At 38.3% G+C, this 20,574-nt stretch overlaps 1 protein-coding gene and 1 pseudogene across 5 annotated transcripts in view; one reads left to right on the top strand and one right to left on the bottom strand.

The window, feature by feature from the left end:
• Positions 1–20,574, bottom strand: part of DAB1 (DAB adaptor protein 1) — a 1,161,086-nt gene that overhangs the window by 614,453 nt on the left and 526,059 nt on the right. The gene's annotated exons all lie outside the window — the stretch shown is intronic.
• LOC112824000 (pumilio homolog 3-like) lies at positions 14,246–16,484 on the top strand (annotated as a pseudogene).

Raw genomic sequence — 20,574 nt, 5'->3', positions numbered from 1 at the left:
AGGTCTGTGATTCAACAGTCTTACACAATTCATAGTGCTCACCATAGCACATACCCTCTCCAGTGTCTATCACCCAGCCACCCCATCCCTCCCAACCCCCACCACTCCAGCAACCCCCAGTTTAAAGTTTTTAAAAGTTATGCCTCTTGCATTTAATTCACTTGGAATTAATTTTCTTGATAATGGTGTCAGGTTAGAATTCTGTACATTTTCTGTATATTTATGGATGATCCTTGTACCATTTATATCTTAGTCTATCCTGTACAAAGTTTTCAGTCAGTATAGGGTATTTTGGGCTCTAGATCTTATTCCATTAGTCCAATTTCCTATTCCTGTGCAAATACCTGTACTACCTTAATTACTATAATTTTATCTTAAGTTTTCACAGTTGACAGGGCCTGTGCATCTATCTGCCCAGCCACCATATATATATATCCATATATATATGGATAATAATAATAATAATGAATGGATCATTATTATTATTCATAAATATTTGCTGAGACCCTAATTGTGCCAAATACTGCTTTGATCATTGGAGATTTAATAACGAACTAAACAGATATCCCTGCCCTCATGAGCTTACATTCCAGGGAACAGAGACAGACACTAAACAAAGCAATAAAGTACGCCAGGTGATAAGTGCTGTGAAGAAACATAAAGTAGGGAAAGACCATCCAGTATGTGTTAAAAACTGATTTAATACATTAACTGAAAAATCTAAAGGAACAATAAGAACAGAAACCCCCACCTCTTTTAACTATATACCAGACATCTAGAATTTGCAGAAAAAAATAAAAAATACTCATGCTGATCTATCAATAGTTTACAACTTTTGGTGAAGAACCTCTAACCCTGAGGGATGCTGTATAAAACTGCAACCTGTCCTTGCCAGGCTGTGACTACATAGGAAAGTCTATTTTAGTTACCTATAAGGAACAGTATGGGCACACATGCATTCTGTCTGGTCCTTGACCAGTGACACAGGTCCTGGACCAGAATGAGACTGCAGTTCGTCAGCTGGACAGTAGGAAGCTTGGAAAAGTTTCTGCTTTTGGAGACTTGGGAATAAGCCCAGAGCTCCCAGAAAAACACCACTGTTTTATAAGCTGTCTGTAGGTGTTATACAGAATATGCACTATCTTTGCTACCTTCCTCAATTCCTGGAGTAAAAGAGCCAATGGATAGTTGCTTTTTCAAGTTTGTTTGGCTTTTTTTTTTTTTTTTTTTGCCAGTTTTTCCATCTTTGGCAGTTAACACCACTACTCTGTATGAAACTTAGTATGTTTTCTGATCGACACAATTGGCCCTGTGTGACTCTGGACAAGTTATTTCACCTTTCTGAACTTCACGTTCCTCACTTTAAAATGGGATGAGAATACCTAATTGTAGGCTTGTTGTGACCGTTAAGTACTGTATTGAAAGACCTTAGTAGAGTGGCTGCTATGTGATAGGCCTGGGATAAATGGTAGGCCTTGTCATTAGAATTGTTATATAAATAATTCTAGGTATTTGCCAAAAATCTCTAATATGTGTCCATGTCCTGGTATCTGTGTGGGTCTTGAACCCCAGGCTCTCTGAGCATAGAGAAGGTAAATACATAAATTAGGACCTCAAGTCCCAGTTCTGGCCCCAGCACTTTATCATCACAAACACATGAGAACTGCTTGTGTCCCAGTGAGAGCAGCCACATGTAAACATCAACAAGAAGTTAGGGTTACCTCATCTGCACACTCCCGAAAAACTCTACAGCAGTTGGATGGAGGTAGCAGAGCTAGAGTATACACCATTTATATCTGGGATGAACACACTGGGGTCTGCTAATTTGCATACAGCCAATCATAGCAAAGGTAACACCCCTAGGGGAGCCAATCACAGTAAAGGAGTTGCCACTACAGAGTGAGAGGATCCTGAGCTTGCATGACTCCCACTACAGTGCCCCACTGACCCTCCTTTTTCCTAAAATTCCAGCCAGTCTCTGGCTAGAGGTCTAGAAATTGTTCTGACAAGAATCTTCATGCTAGATGCAATCCACAGTGTCAATATAATGGCAGCATCCATACCCACAAGGCAACTAGTGGGCCAGCAGATACCACCTAAAGGTTTAGGGTACTGTTACCTTTTACCTCTACTCCAAATGAATATGTTTCTGTGTGTGCATGTGGTGTAATTTAGCATTAATAAGAAGGACAGTTTAGTCAAGAGAGGTTAAATACTTTCATGTTGGATGCTTCTTTGCTATCTTGAGTAATTCTATAATAAATATACATAATTGAAAATGATGATCTCTGGTTGGGTTCTGCTTATTACATCAAAGACAGCAGATGAATATAGTTCATAGGTCTTTGACCCCCAGCAGTTCTGACAGATTGATTCACTTATTCATTTATCCCTCCATCCATTCATTCTTTCATTCAACAAATATTTACTGAACTGTGTTATATTCTATACACAGTTCTAGGCCCTGGTGATATAATGGTGCTCGCAGTCAAATGGGGACAGGCAAGAAAATAATGACAAGAGACTATGATTAATTCTCAGATGAGAAAGCATTGGCTGCCGAGAGAGCGCAGATGGGGGCTCTTTGAGAAGGAAGTCCATGCACTTCACATTAAAGCCAGTTAAAAAACCAAATCAAACCAAACCAAATCACCCCCCCGCCCAGCCCTATAGTCCTATTTGTTCCAATGCCTCTGGGTCTTCTGACATCCCTCCCACCCCTGCTCCTGCATCTTGCAATGTTCCTGTGTCTACTGTCTATATCAATCCTCCCATCCTGCTCCTTGCTTTACTCTTGGTCTTGATGGACTATGGGCCTTCTCAACCGTGACTTTCAGCATTTCTGTACACATTGCTTTCCCTCATTCTCTGGAAAGTCACATTCTGGGCATTCAGGTAATGCACTGGCTCGGTTCTCTGGGAGGCCCACACTCACCCCTCTTAAGCCTCCTGACGCAGCCTGGCTCTTGAATAAGTTCTGGGGAGGCTCCTGTGCGAAAGTTCCTTTGAGCTCTGACCTGACCTCTCCACATGCCCCCGGAGACAGTGGTCCCCAGCCCGGGGCTGACTGCCACGTGTGTCTGATGGCCACAGTGAAGGCAGCAGGGAAGCAAGCGGAGGTACTGACACAGCAGTGGGACAAGCTTGCTCCGACAATGTAAAACACCCTTGGTGGAGCGCACCAGTAAACTGTCCCACTAATTAGTTGATTATTTCATTTGAGAGACCAAATACATAAATAAAATTAATAAACCCTGCAAAATACGTGCATCACTGGAAATAAAAGTATTTCTCAGGTCATTGGCTTAAACACAGACATTACATGCTAGAATAATGTTAACACCAGACAGGCAAATCACGCTGCCTTGCAGGCTGGAACATACCAGTGGCAGCTGAAGGTTGGGGAAGGGGTGGGGGGTGAGCCTTGGGATGGGTCAGAAAACATGGATGGTGTTCTCTACTCTGGCACCACCTACAGTGTGACCTTGATCAAGTCCATTCCCCCCCGGCCCCCACTAATGAGCTCGTTTACTCCTGAGTAAAATAAGGGGGTTGGATGGTTCCTGAGGTTTATTCCATCTATGACATTTTATGATTATGGGAATCAAATGAAAACCAGACCTGGGTTATTATGAACTCAGTCAATCAAGAACGCATAATGAAAATAAGATAAAAACCCATTGTAATATGGATTTGAGAACTTGGAGGGAACTTAGATAACATTTAACCTAACATTCACCTTATAAATAAAGGGGGAAGGGGAACAGAGTTTGTATTCACTGAGGGCCTATTATAGACCAAAAAACCCCCAAAACAAACAACAACAAAAACTATGCTAAGGATATTCACACATCAACCCCAAGAAACTTAAACTTAAGCTCAGAGAATAAAATGTGGCCAAATCCACGCAGAAAAGACCAAAATGAGGTCTCCTACTCCCTAGACAAAAACTTTTCTATCAAACTGTATTTGACTCTTATTGAAACCCCAGGCCAGTTTGCTCACTGCCTAGCAGCTCACTGGACTCTTAAGAGACACCATGAGCGGTGGGCCTTGTGTGGTCACTCTTGACCATTATATTGACATTTCACATTCTGTTTTTCCTCTGCCAATACTGTAACATCACTCTGCTATTTAGACTACCATGTTTGATAGTGAATTCAACTCTCCGATATTTGAAGAAAATATCATTATATCTTTAAATAGACTCTCGGAGAGAAGGGACTTGTCTAAAGTCCCATGCTAGGAAGAGGTTGAGATGGAATGCAAAGGATGTCTGACCTCAGATCATCAATTTTTTCTACCAAACATCAGTAACCTGAACATTTATGACTCATTGTTTTTCTGATCTCACTACACTGTACAATACCCTACTTTGTTAATTACACATTTTAAATTATCTATGGTAATGAGAGTTGTGTATCTTTCCCTCCCAATATTTTCTACCATATGGTTTTTAAAAACCACAACTCATTATTCATTGTTGAATAAAAGGCATATTAAGACATATCTCAGAATATATAAACAACCACTGCTTGGGTTAATTTATATTATTTTATAGTATGCATGTGATTAATCCTAATTAATATGAAACACTCCTTTGTTGGGGTGCTATGTACAATTTTAAATGGCTAATTAAAATAAACAAGAACTGAGAGAGAGCAAAGGCTGAAACCAGAACTTGTGTGTAATTCTCAAAGGTCAATTTTTAATATAAATGTAAATGCAAGTGTAAGTTGATTGGATGGGGGGAGAAGTAAAATCCGTGAAGTCTTAGAGTCCACAAAGAGGCAACACAGAGTAGTGAAAAGTGTACTCCTCCCAAGTGAAAGACATCAGCCTGCAACTTCTGTGTGAATTAGAAGAAGCCCCTCAATCATTCTGAAGCTCAGTTCCCTCTTCTAAAAAATGAGGCTTTCTGGGATTATACGAAAGAATGGATACCAGCAAGGGCTTTTTGCATGTAAGCATTTGGTAGATCTATTATTAGGTCCCTGAGCCACTGCCTTCACGTCTTTAGTTGATCGGAAAAATGTGGTTTTGTGAAGGCAAAGACAAGTTGATGGAGACAAAGCAAAAAGGTGATTTTTGTAAAACTACATTTTCTCTAGTACCTATAGGAAAGGAGCCATACATAACGTATTCAACTAACTCTAAGACTTATAAATTGTGAGCTATCTGCTCTGGAAATTTGGGATCTTGGCACATTGTAGATGTATTTATCTTTCTTACCCAATACATGCATAGCTAGGTAAATTGCTCCTTTTAAATTATGTCAAGTACTATGCAAACACTGACAACTTTAAGCCAAAATAAATCCTATGCCATGAACTTAAGATACAGGTTTGAAGATCAATTTGACAAAACATAACAAAGCCTTAAAATTTGGTTAAGCCTATGACCCACTTTTAGAAATTCATCCTAAATAAATAATTATGGATATGTCTAAAGATTTGGCCATAAAGATGTCCACATATCTTTGTAACAATGAAATATTAGAAATAAAGAGATTTGACAGCAGTGATCTGAATAAATTTTGACCTACTCATGTTATGAAGCCATTAAAACGATAATGAAGAATATTCATGCCATTAAAATAAATTCTTAACATGTAATGTGAAAAAAATAAGACCGCAGAAAGTACAATACAAGACTACTTTTGTAAGAAGTACTTAAGTGTATAAGAAAAAGATGAAAAAAAAAAGCTCCAAATGTTACGAATGGTTATCATAAGTGTGTGGGGAATTTTATTTTCTTCTTCTTACTTATTTGTATTTCCTAAAATGTCTACCATAAATATTTATTTTTATTTTAATTAATTAATTAATTTTTAAAGATTTCATTTATTTATTTGACAGAGAGAGAGACAGCGAGAGAGGGAACACAAGCAGGGGGAGTGGGGGAGGGAGAAGCAGGATGCTGGGCTTGATCCCAGGACCCTGGGATCATGACCTGAGCCGAAGACAGATGCTTAATGACTGAGCCACTCAGTTGCCCCTATTTATTTTTTAAAGACTTTATTTATTTATTTTAGAGAGAGAGAGAGAGAGAGTGCATGGGCAGGGGGAGGGGCAGAGGGAGAGGGAGAATCTCAGGCAGACTCTGTGCTGAGCATGCAGCCCAATGCAGGGCTTGATCCCAGGACACTGAGATCATGACCTGAGCCGAAATCAAGAGCAGGATGCTTAACCAACTGAGCCACCCAGGCACCCCATTTATTTTTATTTTAGAACGTACTGATCCTCTCAAATGTATATTAAAATCATGCCATAAACAACATGAAAATACAAACAACAGTCTGATAAACCATTTTTGTATAGAAATTTTTGATAAATGCAATATATTTATTCTATAAAAGTTAAGCAAATTGATAAGAAGAATATTTTGATACTCTAATAAATAAGAAAAGGACATGAAAAAAATAATTAATACAATGAATAAACAGGTATATGGAAATACTCAAGTTTAGAAGCAATCAAACACATGCAAATTAATAAAATTTGGTGGCTTTTAAAACCTATTACGTTAGCATAGTTTATACAAAAAGAGACCAAAAAATAACTATTTAATAATTAGTGCTAGTGGGAGATAGATGTTTGCATACATTATAGGTAGAAGTTTAAAATGGTACAATATAATCTTATTTTTGACTGACTAAATGATCCTACTTTTGGGAATTGGGGAGTGATTCTACTTTGGGGAATGATTTAGAACTCACTCTAAACACAGAATCTATATTATGAACAAAAATGTTCAGTGTAACATTATTTGTGACAGGATAATTGGGAAGAATGCCTATCAATGGGAAAGATAGCAACATTTTCATTACTAAATAGTGTATAGCTATTAAAGCACTATTTAAGATGCTACCTAGTAAAATGTGAATGGTTTGTTAAGTGCAAAAGCATGATTCACAACAAATATGTGTGTGCACACTCACACATTCACTCACTCACATACAGAAAGAGATGGCAAGAAAATATGCCAAGAATTTTTAAAGTTACTATCTTTGGTTTACAGAATTAAATTTTTCCTTTTTTTTTTCCTTCTTTGTGCCTGTGTGTGTGTGTGTGTGTGTGTGTGTTTCAAACTTCCTTCAGTGAGTATGGGTTAGTTTTATAATGTGAAAACCCCCCTGTATGAAATAAAAATAGAAAAGTTTTTGATCTTCTTGTGCGCTTAGGAAAGTCTGGAGGAGTTAGCCTTCAATGAAATAATAGCCAGAGTAGTATTTGCCCTAAGTTAAGAAAGTTGCTAGAGGAAAAACAAAGCAATAGAAGTTAAAGGTAGTTTGCAATCAATTTAAAGTCTGTTAGGTATCTTAAATCAATTTTATGGGGAGCATATTCAGCTGCAGAAAACCATGCAAGGAAATAGGAAGATAAATTATATTTCTTTATCTTTTAAATGTGTGCTTAGGGGAAAAAAAAGGAGGAGGGTGACCATAATGAACAGAAAGGCATTAGAATAGAGTATCAAAGCAGGCAGGTATAATGCAGTTCATTGTTGTTCCCCTTCAACTAACTTCGATTTCTGTAACAAATTGGTGCCATGTGTATAGGAACAACAAAATCGCAACTGGTCACTGAGCTTCCTAAGAAAGAGGCCTTGACTTGGATGCTTGTTTGCTGGACAACAGAAGCTGGGAAAGATATGTAGGCTGTTTAGTGAGACTTAGAAAATATTTGTGCAACCAGTATATATGCATTCTACTCCCACTTGTTACTAATTCATTGCCAACCTCCTTGGGACTCAGTTTCCTTATTCACATAGTAAGTGTTCATTTGCTCATTAAATATGTACCAAGTGCCCAACACCGTGCAGGGCAATGGGACAGAATCGTGAACAAGACAGACCATGATCTCTTCTCTGTCTTACGTTCTAGTGGGGGAAACCCCATTGCAGAGCAGTGTAATGTTAAGTGTGGCTTCTGGAATAAGGCTCGCTGGGTTATGATCCCAGTTCTAAAGCTCCTACTTCAAACACTTTTACCACTTCATCTCTCTGAATCCAGCTTTTGCCATGCCTCCTGCTATGACCCTATTCTGAACTATCACCATCTTTCAGCTTGATTACTACAATAGTATGGTCACTGGTTTTCCCCTTCAGTCTGGCCTCAACAAAGAAGCTAGGCTAGTTCTTAAGTAAATAAGTAAGTAAGTAAGTAAATAAGCAAATAAAATGAAGGGAAAGAAAAGATAATTGATTGAGAGCAAGAGAGAGATCAAGTCACTGTTTTCCATTTTACTCAATATGAGTCAAAGTCCTAATCATGGTTACCAAACCCTGACCTTGATCCAGCTTCTGGCTACGGCTCTGATTGCATCCCTGACTGTGTGTCCCCCTGTTTAATATGTTCTGCCTAAACTGGCTTCCTTCCAACATGCTAGACCCTCTTCCTGCTGTGGGGCTTTTGCACTGGCTTTCTCTCTGATTGAAAAGTACTTCTTGCAGATATTGCCTGGCTGGCTCCCTCACTGCGTTTTATCTGTGCTGAAATGATCTTCCGTTATTGGATGGCCTTTCCTGATTCATCTATATCAGATTTCAGCCCACATCCCAGGGCTACTGCTTTGTACAACTCCAGGGAGTGGCGTTCACATCACAGATGAGATGTGAATTGTGCCCCTTGGAGTTGGGCAATGTACAGCCGGACAAGTTATACACAATAGCTCTGTCCACCCCCATTTCTCCACCTGTTTTATTCTCCTTCATGGTACTTAATACCACCTGAAGCCGTTTATTAGTTAATTATTTGTTTATTGTCTCTCTTGTCCTACTGTCATGAAAGCCTCACCAGAGCAGTGATTTGGTCGGTTTTGTTTACTACTATGTCTCTAGAGATTAGTACAGCACCTGTCTTGTAATAGTACTTAGTAAATATTTACTGAGGGGATGTCTGAAAGACCTCTGGCCAGTTACTTAGCCTCTAGGCTTGCACCATCCAACATGGTAGCCACTAGCAAGATGAGTTTATTGAGCACTTGAAATATGCCTAGTGTGACTGAGGAACTGAACTTTGAAATTTTTATTTTATTTTTTTAAAAGATTTTATTTATTTATTTGAGAGAGAGTGAAAGCGAGAGAGATCGCAGAGGTAGAGAGAGAAGCAGACTCGCTGCTGAGCAGAGAGCCTGATGCAGAGCCCGATGCAGAGCTCAATCCCAGGGCCCTGGGATCATGACCTGAGCTGAAGGCAGACGCTTAACCAACTGAGCCACCCAGGCACCCCTCTTTTTTACTTTTTTAAATGTTGATACTAGAAAGTTTAAAATTGCACATGGCTTGCATTGTATTTCTATTATACTTTTTATTTTATCTAGTTTCTTCATCTGTGAAAGGACGATAATGACACCTATCTCACAGGGGTGTTGTAAAGTTTAGATGAGTCAACACAGGTAAAGCACATGGTATTGTGCCTGGTATATCATAGCTGCTCAGTATTGCTTGCCATTACCTCATCCCTGCTACTGTATCATTGTTGCTGTTGTTGTTGTTATTATCAAATATAGAGATTAGGTGCATATAATGGGGACGAATTCTTATCCGTGAGTTGAGGAAAGGCTTCATTTTGAAATGTGTTTGAGCTAAGTTCTGCAAGAGAATTATAAGTGGATTAAGTAAATACTACTAAGAGGGAAGTTGGCAGGAGACATGGTGGCCAAAACATTCCCACAGCAAAGGACAGAGCCACAATTCACACTTGAGTCTTTCTTACCCCAAAGACCATGCTCTGAACCATCAGATGATATTACCTCTTAATAAACCCATATCAAGTGAAATGGCATTTAAGACTTAAGAGGAGACTCTCTAGATCCTAGAAAGGGTCCATTTAACCTTGAAATAAGCAACTTCAAAACTGGATTTGATTCAGTGCTTCTCAAACTCCATGTGTGAAAATCCTTGGAGAGTGTTTTGGCCTTATTATTTGGTGTGGGAGAGCTCTATATGATAATTTACAATTTTCCTTCTAAATTTTATTATAATTCTAAACATTGACATATGCATATTATAAATCATATGGGTGAATACGTTGCAAATGGGCAAAGCTATGGGATTTCTATGCTAGCTTTTGTGACTATTTTAGTAATTACCCAGAGGGATGACAGTGCTGAACGTTTAATTCAGTGTTTCTCAGGCTAGGGACCAAGGACCACAGGAGGCTCATTAAAGGTCCACATGATTTTATTTTATATTTGTGCTTTTAAAGGATTCAGTGCGTAAGACTTAGCCAGTCCAATCCTATCTCAGTAGAATTAGTGCTTAGAAAAGGTGAGATCAGACGAGAGAAAAGGAGGTATTTTTGGTTGGCAGAATCCAATTCATTTTTATTCAAATCCTTTGGATTATTCCAGAAAATACACATCATATTCTGTAAACTTATATGCGCTTAGGTATTAGTATTATTTTCCTTCACACTATTCATATATATGTATATATATGTATGTATTTACATATGAATATATATTCAAGCTGTCATAAGCATATTTTATGTGATTATTTGCCACAAAATTTGGAAAATATTCCATACAAGATTTTGGGCATCATCAAATCATCTGGACCCCCCTCATGAAAAGTGTTCTTAACTCCCTGCTGCACCTGGAGGGACCATTCTAATTGGCCTCACAATATACCCAAGGGTTAAATTAATTTATGTGAACCTCACAGCTGGACAGCTGCCTGGCACCATATACCAGCAGCTGTTTGACACAATAAACCAAGAATCAGATTTTCTTGCAGCAAAAATAAATTTTTAACAACATCTCCCATTTCCACAGAGGCAGAATACAAGATATGATTTCTGTATGAGATGACTGTGATATAAGCCTCCTCGGAGGAAGGGTGTCATTTTCTAAGTCAAGGTCCTGTCCTGCCACATTATTTAAGCACAACATGACATGGAAACACATTTAATAGGATTTGGCTACAGGCAAAAACTCTGAAAAAAGTACAGGGATTCTAAGAATTTGCTGCTGAGTTATGCATGGAACTCAGAATTTACAAGAATTGAAATCCTTAAGACAATCTTTGGCTTCATCACAAAACAAAACTCCTCTCAAACGTAGTTATACTAGTACACTCATTATAATAATAGTCATCATATTCCCCGAACCAAGGAGACGATAAAAAATGCATCTTTATATTTATTGCACAATTCAGATCCACTGAGATTATCTTTCTTCAGCACATGTTAAATAACTGGCACTTCACCAGAACCTTGGCAATTACCTATTTATTAGTAATAACAGACAGCTATAGCACTTGCTCAGGTGCATTACATATCCATAATTTTGCAACAATATCACAAGGTAGGTATGATGCTCTCATCATCTCTGATTCAAGTGTTTGGATAGTTTGGTAGTGAGTCATCTTGCACCACTCATAAAAGGGAAACCTGTTTAAGGATGGAGAAACAAGACAGAAAAAGCCTGGATCCCTGCAACCCCTAATGGAGCAGAGCTACCATCCCAGCTCTGGCCAACCACCCCAGGACTATTACGTGAGGTAGAGAAATGCTCTACCTTTTTTTTTTTTAATTTTATTTTATTATGTTATGTTAATCACCATACATTACATCATTAGTTTTTGATGTAGTGTTCCATGATTCATTGTTCGTGTATAACACCCAGTGCTCCATGCAGAACATGGCCATCTTTAATACCCATCACCAGGCTAACCCATGCCCCCACCCCCTCCCCTCTAGAACCCTCAGTTTGTTTCTCAGAGTCCATAGTCTCTCATGGTTTGTCTCCCCCATCAATTTCCCCCACTTCATTTTTCCCTTCCTACTATCTTCTTCTTCTTTTTTTTTTTTTTTAACATATAATGTATTATTTGTTTCAGAGGTACAGGTCTGTGATTCAACAGTCTTATGCAATTCACAGCACTCACCATAGCACATACCCTCTCCAGTGTCTATCACCCAGCCACCCCATCCCTCCCACCCTCCACCACTCCAGCAACCCTCAGTTTGTTTCCTGAGATTAAGAATTCCTCATATCAGTGAGATCATATGATACACGTCTTTCTCTGACTGACTTATTTTGCTCAGCATAATACCCTCCAGTTCCATCCATGTTGTTGCAAATGGCAAGATTTCATTCCTTTTGATGGCTGCATAATATTCCATTGTATATATATATACCACATCTTCTTTATCCATTCATCTGTCAATGGACATCTTCACTCTTTCCATAGTTTGGCTATTGTGGTCATTGCTGCTATAAACATTGGGGTGCACGTACCCCTTCGGATCCCTACCTTTGTATCTTTGGGGTAAATACCCAGTAGTGCAATTGCTGGGTCGTAGGGGAGTTCTATTTTCAACTTTTTGAGGAACCTCCGTATTGTGAGAAATGCTCTACTTTAAGTCACTGTTGTTTGACATCTCTTTTACATATGTATAGATATAGATCAATCACCTACAGTCAAGCTAATGTAGATCCCACACAAAATTACAAGCTAGGTCACTTAGAAAAGAGGGAAATTCTTATTTTCAGGCCAAGCATATAAATACCAGTAGAATTGTTAGGTAACTTCTGGGAAGATAAAGAAAAGGTGGAAGAGTATAAAACTCCCGTTGTTTAGTTATCGTAAGATCTGAGAGAAAATATAAAGTATATTTAAGAAGGCAAAGAATACAGGAAAATAGAGCTAGTCATTGAATCCTGAACCTGGTACATAACACGAAAGGCAGGCTGGAGAAGAAAGAATGTTTTCAGGGAGAAAGACAATTACAGGCATGCGTTAGGCACAAAGAAAATATTTATGAAATCTTGTCCATTAAATTTTGTCCTTTTGTTAAAAAATATATTACACATTTAATATTAGTCATTTAGGCCAGTGGTCAGCAAAATTTTTCTTTAAGGGCCAAATAATATTTTATGCTTTGTGGCCAAGGGGCAAAGTCAAATACTTTACATAGTTACTCATATAACCATGTAAAACTATGAAAACTATGACACAAACAAATGGAAAGACATTTCATGCTCATGGATTGGAAGAACAAATACGACTAAAATGTCCATACTACCAAACGTGATCAACAGATTTAATGTAATCCCTAACAAAATACCAAGTATTTTTCACAGAACTGGAACAAATAATCCTAAAATTTGTATAGAACAACAAAGGACCCTGAGTAGCCAAAACAATCTTGAAAAAGAACAGGAAGTATCACAATTTTAGATTTCAACTTATACTACAAAGCTATAGTAATCAAAACAGTATGGTACTGACATAAACATGGACACATAGTCAGTGGAACAGCATAGAAAGCCCAGAAACAAACCCATAATTACGTGGTCAATGAATCTTTGTCAAAAGAAGCAAGAATATGCAATTGGGAAAAAACAGTCTCTTCAACATAAGGTGTTGAGAAAACTGGACAGCTACATGCTAAAGAATGAAATTGGACCACTTTCTTACACCATACACAAAAATAAACTTAAAATGGATTAGAGACTTAAATATGAGACCTGAAACCATAAAAATCCTAGAAGAGGGCACAGGCAGGAATTTCTGACTTTGGCCATAGCAACAGTTTTCTAGATATGTCTCTAGAGACAAGGGAAATAAAAGCAAAGATAAACTATTGGGACTACATCAAAATAAAAAGCTTCTGCACAATGAAGGAAATAACTAAACTAAAAGACAACCTACTGAATGGGAGAAGATATTTGCAAATGACACATCAGATAAGGGGTTAGTATCCAAAGTAAATGAGTTATACAACTCAACACCCAAAAAAATAAATAATCCAATTAAAAATGGGCAGAAGACATGAACAGACATATCTCCAAAGAAGACATCCAGATGGCTAACAGACACATGAAAAGATCCTCAACATTACTCATCAGCAGGGAAAAACAAATCAAAAATACAATGAGATATCACCTCCCATCTGTTGGAATGGCTAAAATAAAAAAAGCAAGAAACAATAGGTGTTAGCAAGGTTGTGGACAAAAAGGAACCCTTGGGCAGTATTGGTGGGAATGCAGACTGGTGCAGCCACTGTAGAAAACAGTATGGAGATTCCTCAAAAAGTTAAAAATAGAATCATGAGATGATCCAGTAATCACAGTACTGGGTATTTACCCAAAGAATACAAAAATACTAGTTCAAAAGGATATGTGCACCCCTAGGTTTACTGCAGTATTATTTACAATAGCCAAATTACAGAAGCAATCCAAGTGTTCATGAATAGAAGAATGGATAAAGATGTGGTATACATGTGCAAACTGCTATGATGGAAGTCAAAGGGAAAAAAAAGATCACAGGAAAAGGGGCAAAGACATCACAAGAAAAAAAAATAGATTCATAAAAATAATGATTCTGGTTCATCAAAAACATTTCCAAGAAAAGTTATCCAGGAAGGTGGCCCTAAAATCACATCGAATAACTTTGAGAAATGTGCCACAAAACCTGGGGGAAAAAGTGTAAAACAGTTCAAAAGTAAGCAGCAAGGGGATAAAATACCAAAGAACAAATTCCAGCAGGCAAATAAATTCAACAGGAAGAGAAAATTCCAGGTGGGCCATAAAACTGATGAATCAACAGCCAAGAAACCTAAATGGGATGACTTCAAAAAGAAGAAGAAAGAACTAAAGCAAAGCAGGCAACTCAGTGATAAAACCAACCATGACATTGTTGTTCTGGCAAAGCAGATTTGGGAGATCTTAAGAAAAGACTGTGACAAAGAAAAGAGAGTGAAGTTGATGAGTGATTTGCAGAAGGGAAAATTCAAGCTATCGCATTTGCACATGATTCAACTTGTATGATCCAGTATTACATTCAGTATGGTAATGAAGAACAGCGAAAACAGGCTTTTGAAGAACTGTGAGATGATTTGGTCCAATTAAGTAAAGCTAAATATTCCGGAGATATTAAGAAATTTCTCAAGTATGGGAGTAAGCCACAGATTGCAGAGATAATGAGAAGTTTTAAAGGCCACGTGAGGAAGATGCTCCGGCATGCAGAAGCATCTGACATTGTAGAGTATACGTACAATGACAAAGCCATCTTGGAGCAGAGGAACATGCTGAGGGAGGAGCTCAATGAGAACACATTTTACAAGTCAGCCTATCACCCAACTCTGGACAAAGTTTTAGAGGTACAACCAGAAAAGCAAGAGCTTAGTATGGATGAAATGAAGCAGATTCTAACTCAATGGCCCAAAAGGAAGCTGTGATTCAGCATTCATTGGTGCATAGAGTATTCTTGGACATTTAAACCCATGTACCCCCAAAGCTAAGATCAGAAAGACAAATACCATATGATGTTACTTATATATGGAATTTAAGAAACAAAAAGATGAACATAGGGAAGGGAAGGAAAAATAAAGATGAAATCAGAGAGGGAGACAAACCATAAGAGACTCTTAACTATAGGAAACTATAGGGTTGCTGGCGGGGAGGTGGGTGGAGGGGATGGGGTAACTGGATGATGGGCATTAAGGAGGGCACTTGATATAATGAACACTGGGTGTTATATGCAACTGATGAATCACTAAATTTCACCTCTGAAACTAATAATACACTATATGTTAATTAAATTGATCTTAAATTTAAAAAAAAAATGATTGAAGCCATCTGTGAAGCAGTGATATACCTGGCACATATCAGATGGTGCTAGAGTGGCCATGCACTGTCTGTGGCATAGTACACCTAAGGACAGGAAAATGACTGTGAAAACAATCAAGACCTATGTTGAAAAGGTGGCTAATGGCCAGTACTCCCATTTGGTCTTCCTGGTGGCATTTGATTGTATTGATGATACTAAGATTGTGAAGCAGATAATCATATCAGAAATTATTAATTCCTTGCCTAACGTAGTAAAGACAAATATGGAAGGAAGGTCCTATTGCATTTACTAAGCCCCAGAGACCCTGCACATACAGTGCAAGAAATTATTGAGGTTCTGCTGAAAGGAGGTGGAAACACATGCAGTAAGAAGGATAGAGTGTTCCATCCACCAGAGCTCTTAGAGTCCGTCTCTCCAGTTTTGTTGAGCTGCCTGCAAGGACATGCCCAAGAAGTGGTGCTAGATTAAGTCTGCATGTCTATTGGTGTCCAACATTCTGGGAGCTGCCATTGGAGACATTCAGCCTGCCATGAATGCTGTTGTCAGCTTGGCAGTGGGAGAGCTACATCCAGGCGGCAAGGACGGAGAGCTTCACATTGCAGAATATCCTGCAGGACATCTAGTTCTGAAATGGTTAACAGAACAAGAAAAAAAGATGAAGGAAAGTGGAAGAGAAGGTTGTTTTGCCAAAACACTTATAGAATATGCTGGTATGAAGAACCTGAAGTCCTGGGCTAGTGTAAAACCCAGGTGCCATTATTCTTTCTAGCCTTCTCCAGAGTTCTGGTCAAGAAGTTGTAAACAAAGTCAAGATTGAACTGAAAGGCCTGATTCCCACATTGGAGAAAAACAAAAACGCCAGCACAGGAATAGAAATGCTGCTTGAAAAACTGGCTGGATAGCAGTTAAGAACAAGATGGAATCGTTTTTCCTGTTCTCTTTTCCCAGTGTGGAAAAGAAGGGCTAGCATCCACCTTTGTGGGAATCTGGGTGCTCTGTATAGATGTTTATTCTTTGTATAAGAGTCTATTTATAATACAGTTCTCAAGAAAAAGGTGTGGTATATATTTACATATATAATGGAATATTATTCAGCCATAAAAAATATCAAATCTTGCCATTTGCAACAACATGAATGAAGCTAGAGAGTATAATGCTAAGCAAAATAAGTCAGTCAGAGAAAGACAAATACCATATGATTTCACTCATATGTGGAATTTAAGAAACAAAACAAACATACAAAGGAAAAAGGAGAGAAAGGAAGACAAACCAAGAAACAGACTGTTAACAATAGAGAACAAACTGATGGTTTCCAGCAGGGAGGTGGGTGGGGGTATATGTGAAATAGATGATGGGGATTAAAGAGCACACTTATCACGGTGAGCACTGAGCAATGTACAGAATTGTTGAATCACTATATTATCTATCTGAAACTAATACAACACTATATGTTAACTATACTGGAATTAAAATTTAAAAAAACTTAATTTAAAAAATGTAAAAACCATTCTAAGCCTGAGCTCATACCAGATTTGGTCTTCAGGCTGTTTGTCCACTCCTGATTTAGTCCAATGAAGCAACAGAGTAATAAGGAGTCAGATTGAGTAAAGAAACCTGAAGTCAAAATAATTAAAAATGAATGTGTGGTAAATCAACTTTTGATGGGTTCCCATTTATTGGAAGCCCAAATTCCTTCATGTGACCTTTCACAAGGTGACCCCAGGCTGCCTTGTTGATCTCATGCACAGATCGATCAGACTGCTCATTATTTTCTAATCACATACACCATTAAGCCTATGTATCTTTGCTCATGCTTCTTCCTTTGCCCTCCCCTGCCTTACTTGCCTAGATAATTCACTTATAGATTAGATCCAGTCAACATTTTCCCTCCTCTATACAGCCTTTTCTAGATGCTACCACACCTCATGCTCTAAGTCAATATCGCTCTTCCTGTGCTTTGATACTACTTCGTTCATGTCTCTATCATATGCCTTTCTTGTGTACTAGATATGGTGATTTAAACATCTATCTTTCGGGCACCTGGGTGGCTCAGTTGGTTAAGCGACTGCCTTCGGCTCAGGTCATGATCCCGGAGTCCCGGGATCGAGTCCCACATCAGGCTCCCTGCTCAGCGGGGAGTCTGCTTCTCCCTCTGACCCTCTTCCCTCTCGTGTTCTCTATCTCTCATTCTCTCTCTCTCAAATAAATAAATAAAATCTTTAAAAAAAATAAAAAAATTAAAAAAAATAAACATCTATCTTTCCAGAGTATAAGGAGGGACTAGGTTTTTCTTCAGCACTGTGGACAGTGTGTACTCCACAGCTATACTCGTTGAAAATAATATTATTTATTGAGAGTCTCTTTTGTATGAGGACTGTGTTAAGCTCTTGCACTCATTATCTTATTTAATTCCCATAACTCCCATCTCAGATAAGTTTTAACTTCCTCATCTTACAGATAAAAAGCCCAGAAAAATTAAATAAATTGCTCATGGCTTCATAACCAGGAAAGTGACAAAGCTTGGACTCAAACCCAGTTCTGATGGACCCAACATCCATACTCTTGAACTGCTATGTTGTTTCATCAATTGTTGAATAAGCAAATGAAATCTGTAACTTGAATTAGGCTAATATTCCCTGCTGAAACATCTCTAGGATGTTTTAATTTTTTTAAAAATGCAAATGGTTTCTAGTTAATATTATAAGTATTCAGAGGTAGAAAGAACCTAAGAGATCAACAGGCCTGGCTCGTTTTTCAGATAGTAAACAGTAGCTATGAAAAAGCACTTATTTTTAACCTAAGATCACACAACTTAAACCCTAACCTCCTCTTTAGTTTAGGACTTTCTGCATCATGTTTTGACATTTCCAGCACTTTCACAAGGCTGTCCTCTAGAGTCAGCCTCATCCCACACCAGTGAATTGGCAGACTCCATGTTAACCTTCAGAATAAATGGTGAAAATGAGGTCTTTACAGTGAGTTAAAATTGAGTTTGGCTCTTCCAATTGCATAGACATTCATAAAATAAACAATATTGCCTTTGGTTTCATAAAACCTTAGAGTAGGTTATTTATTTATTTGCCAGAGAGAGAGAGTGAGAGAGCGCAAGAATACAAGCAGGGGGAATGGCAGGCAGAGGGAGAAGCAGGCTCCCCGCTGAGCAAGGAGCCTGACGCAGGACTCAATCCCAGGACCCTAGGATCATGACCTGAGCCGAAGGCAGACGCTTAACTGACTGAGCCACACAGGGGTCCTAATATCTTAGAGTAGATTTAATGATTTTCTTCAGGACCCCTTTTATCCTCTGCCGCTGGGCTTACTCTTATCACAATGCATTGTCTTTGGCTATTTATTAATCTGTCTCTTGTGCTAATGCTGAGCTCTCTAAGAACACGGACCACATTTGTATCCCTATTGCCTGGCACAGTTTTTGTCACAGAACTGGTGAATATCTGTGAAGATTTACTGACTTGCTGAATTGAGGTTGGACCTAAGAGATGTGGTGAAAGGAGATCATCAGGGTGGCTCAGCTTCTGGTGTGTGTGTATCTGGAACTCATTTAAGTCATCATTGCATACTTCCCTGTTCCAAAAGATTTCCCTTGAAAAGTTGTTAGAAAATGGCTGTGAGTGAGACTTTGACAGTTTTTTTTCTAAGCCTGAAAATATTAGGAAAATCCAGGTGGTCAAATTCAGTGTAATCAGTGTTTTTCAGGGAACATTGTGGATGGATGAATGCAAGCTGATTATACAGTAAATATTTAATTTTAGATTCTGATTATTTCATATTGACATTTCAGAGCAGTAAATATTTTTATGCTGGATTCAGCCTACACCATGAAAATAACTCCCTCAATGGCAGAGTCTACACATGTAATTGTATAATTTAATACTTTCATTTAAAACATTTCTACTTTTAAATATCTTTTAGATTTGAAAAAAATAATTTCTTATCTAAGAAGGCTCAACCTTAGACACTCTGGGCCAGAGACTAATTAGCATTTCACTAGGAAAATGGAAGGCTCGCTTTTCTGAAAATGACTATTTTGATTTGAGTATTTTCCATTCTCCAGTGCCATTCAAACCTTCACGGGAACAGTCATGAAAGAGTTAAAAGAGAAACCTCCATCGAGAGACATTAGCTGGGTAGCTTTTGCTTTTGCTAGAAAAGGTTGGTTTCAGACATTTACTGTTAAGAACTAGAACAACCCTAGGGGATTGTTAAGGAAATGCTTGTGGAGTAATAAGGGGGCAGGTTTTTGGAAAGAACCAGCTGAGAAGATTTTTTACATTATGTGTGTGCTGGGGGTAGGGGATGTGTTTAAGACCATCTGGTCTCTATAAACTTGTTAGTAATTCTATCTCAAGTATTTATGAGCATTTTATAGAAGGCATTTGAAGAACTCTTTCCCATCACAAGTCTAGCACATCTCCTAATCTCTAGCAGTTGTAAAAGACCCAAGAAGAGATATTGTGAGATCCTGTCATTGTCGTTTTATAGATGAGCAAACTGATGGCCAGAGAGGCTGGGTGACTGACTCAAATGTCACAACTAATAAGAGTTATAAAAAAAATCCCTTCTTTTCCCTCACTTTGAGTTTTCTTTAGGAGCTCTACTGGTGTTTCTTCTAGCTTCTTCACTTAACCGACTCCTAGAGAGGTGAACTGATCTGCCTAACAGGTAAGTAGTTGAAGTGTAACTAGTCATGCTCTGCTCATCTTGACTTGCCTGCTTTACTTTTGGGAGCCATCAGTCTTGCAGAAGATAGGCGTTCTCCTCTGTTCCACCATGACATCAGTCTTACTTGGTCCCAAGGTTAGCCTAATTCTGGGATTCCATCAGTGGGTCTGTTTCACTAATGGAATAAAGCCACATCCTGCAACCTGTCTTCACTCATTAATATTGATGATATTTTGGCCTCCATATATATTCTTTTTTTAAAAAATTTTTATTTAAATTCCAGTTAGTTAACATACAGGTATTATTTTATTT

This window comes from Callorhinus ursinus, unplaced genomic scaffold (assembly GCF_003265705.2).
Source record: "Callorhinus ursinus isolate GAN/ISIS: 27379988/994484 unplaced genomic scaffold, GSC_fseal_2.0 scaffold9, whole genome shotgun sequence".
In the NCBI taxonomy this organism is placed as follows: Eukaryota; Metazoa; Chordata; class Mammalia; order Carnivora; family Otariidae; genus Callorhinus; species Callorhinus ursinus.
The sequence above is the reverse complement of the archived record's forward strand: the minus strand, read 5'-3'. Positions and strand labels throughout refer to the sequence as shown.